At 43.8% G+C, this 3,089-nt stretch overlaps 1 pseudogene; it reads left to right on the top strand.

Annotated features, from left to right (window-relative positions):
* Positions 1–2,391: 2,391 nt before the first annotated feature.
* Positions 2,392–2,515, top strand: LOC132542293 (small nucleolar RNA SNORA70; annotated as a pseudogene).
* The last annotated feature ends 574 nt before the right edge of the window (positions 2,516–3,089 follow it).

Below are 3,089 nucleotides of genomic sequence, written 5' to 3' on the forward strand. Positions count from 1 at the left end.
AAACACACACACACACACATCCTGCCCCCAGTATAACCCTCACTAAAAGGAGACTAACCTGTGAGAAAGGACCAACACTTACCATCTTGAATCCTAAAGCCTAAGAGCTACTGTCAGAAATAACTAGGCAGCTAGAGACAGGAAGCCCCATGGGTGCAACCAGAGCCCCTGCTCTCAGTCCCTGTTTCAGAGGGCTGACATGCTCTGTCAAAGAAGAATCAGCAGGCCGCTGGGGAGCGCTGGGTGAGGGGAGTTGTTTAAAGGGCACTTTTTTGCAACCTACTCCAGAGAGTCTGACTGTTTTATTATGCAACTAGAAGTTCATAATTATGACTGTTTTATTTATGCAACTAGAAGTTCAGTAGTAGAGCATGTGCTACACTTGTGTGAAGTTCTGGGCTTGACCTCTGCTGAGAGAGAGAGAAGGAGGAAGAGGAGGAGAAATGAAGAAAGAGAAAAAAGGAAGAGAGAGAAGAAGGGGGGGGGAGAAGTGTTAGGGACAGTTCTAAGGAGCAAGAGGCCTAGAATCTCAGCTAGCTGGGACTATCTAAGTCTATGTCCACTTTGTTTTGTGTTATCATGGTTTCCCCTATGAGTGAGGAGGAGCTTAAAGGTGGCACTGGGAAGTAGTAGGAAGGGTTTTTGAGAGTATTAAGGGAAGCACCTTTACACTGTGGGAGGAGCTTTAGAAAGGTAGCCACACCTGGAAAACAGTAACCCAATAGGAAAGACTGATGAAGCTGGCTCCAGGTGGAACCATAATCAGCAATTTAAGAGAAAGGGAAGTACATTGGGTGGACCACTCTCTTCTTGGCCCTCATGTAATTTGTTTTGCTAGCTATTCTACATTTTTCAAATTTTTAAAAATATTTATTTATTTCCCCTTTTGTTGCCCTTGTTTTTTTGTTGTTGTAGTTATTGTTGTTATTGATGTTGTCACTGTTAAATAGGACAGAGAGAAATCGAGAGAGGACAGGAAGACAGAGGGGGAGAGAAAGAAAGACACCTACAGACCTGCTTCACCGCTTGTGAAGCAACTCCCCTGCAGGTGGGGAGTCGGGGGCTCGAACCAGGATCCTTAGGCTGGTCCTTCTGCTTCGCGCCACGTGCACTTAACCCACTGCACTACCACCCAACTCCTCCTATTCTGCAATTTAATGCTGTTTCTGCACAACTTCTACCTCACTTCTTTGTAATAAAGAGTTTATACTTTGGAGCAGGGGTAGATAGCATAATGGTTATGCAAAGAAACTCTCATGCCTGAGGCTCTGAAGTCCCAGGTTCAATCACCTGCACCACCATAAGCCAGAGCTGAACAGTGCTCTGGTAAAAAAAAAAAAAAAAAGAGTTTATACTTTACATGCCTGATCACCAAGTCATTTATGATTCTTCCAATCAATATCATGACTGGACACACAGCTCCTCACAGGAGAACATTGATCCTAGCTAGAGGTTCCTCTCAAACCCTGACTAGTTTCCCCTACAACGGAAGGAAGGAAGGAAGAAAGGAAGGAAGGAAATAAGGAAGGAAATGAAAGGTTGATAAATACAGAATTAAACAAACAAAAGGGATCAACACTAAAGAACCCTTCACTTCACCAGGGATAATTTGATAGTTTACAGGTGACTTTGAAAGACCCTGAGGCTTTGAACTTCTGGCCTTCCCTCCCCACCCTCCACCACACACACACACACACACACACACACACACACACACACCCTTCCCATTTTGAACACCCTTTGTACCTCTCTACTTAATAATCTTTTATCCAGACAACCAAAGAGTTCCATGAACTAAAAAGAAGACTTTTTGCTTTATTTTTGTTTTGCCTTGTTCTTGTTTTTGTTTTGTTGTTATCTCCAAAGCTTTACTGCTCAGGGTGGACATTTTTCAGATAAGGACAGATTGAGGCATGGTGGGAGAGAGAAGGACACCACAGCACTGAAGCTTCCCTGGTGCAGTGGAGACAGGGCTGGCACCTCGGTCACACACATGACAAAGTAGATGCACTATCAAGGTAAAGTATGAGAAGAAAATTTTATAAGCAATTTCATTGTACCTAAGCCCTATGTAATGAAAACCTCTTGCCCAATCCTATCTCATCTGCATCCCACCTGCTTCCTCCTCCCCTTCATTTCATTCATAAAGATGTATTAAAGGGAATCAGTTGGTGGTGAACCCAGTTGAACACACACATCCAGTGCACAAGGACCAGGGTTCATACCCCCAAGTCCCCGCCTGCTGAGGGGAAGCTTCACAAGCTGTGAGGCAGTGCTACAGATATCTCTCTTTCTCTCTCCCTCTCTATTATCTTCCTAGCCCCTCTCAATTTCTCTGTCTCTCTCCAAAATAAATAAAGGAATAGATTTTTAAAAGAATTTCTTATATACTTGCAACCAACCAAGTTAATGCTCCTTTCCCTCCCATGGGGCCAAGTGTGCAAACAGCACCTTGGGGTAGTATCCACAGCCTGCTGCTCCTTATAGGTTGCCCTAAGGGACCCTGCAGACAGCCCTCCCTTTGAATATTCATTTCATGCCTGACCACCTGCTGTCTCCAGTCTTGGGCTCCTGATAGATATCAAGGTACTTTTGTAAAGCTCCAGGGCTTGATACAGAGTCTACCTTGACCAGGCCATCATGTCTCTCCACACCTATCTGCAAAAAAAAAAAAAAAAAAGGAGTCTAAGGCCCTCTGTAAGGCCAAGTTCTCTGGCTGCCAGAAAATTTATATCTCCAAGAAGTGGAGCTTTACCAATTTTAGCACAGCTGAAATTTTTAACACAATTTTAGCAGGGTAGCTGAAAAATGCCTCATCCTAGGTGGTTGTGGGACCACATACATCCCTATCTGTGGTTCTCTAAACAAATGGTGGACTCTGCACTCCTGAGAGACTCAGAGATGCCCCTTCTTAATCAAGGAGGGAAAAGTGGAAATACGATCCTTATACTGCACTGAAGTGGTACTGAGTTTCTTGAAGGCCGACTACTGTAAGTTAAGAGTACTTTGTAAAGTTTATGCACACAGATCTCACACCTGTACAATTCCACCGCTCCCAAGCAGATTCATTTATTTATTTATTTATGTAA

This window comes from Erinaceus europaeus, chromosome 12 (assembly GCF_950295315.1).
Source record: "Erinaceus europaeus chromosome 12, mEriEur2.1, whole genome shotgun sequence".
In the NCBI taxonomy this organism is placed as follows: domain Eukaryota; kingdom Metazoa; phylum Chordata; class Mammalia; order Eulipotyphla; family Erinaceidae; genus Erinaceus; species Erinaceus europaeus.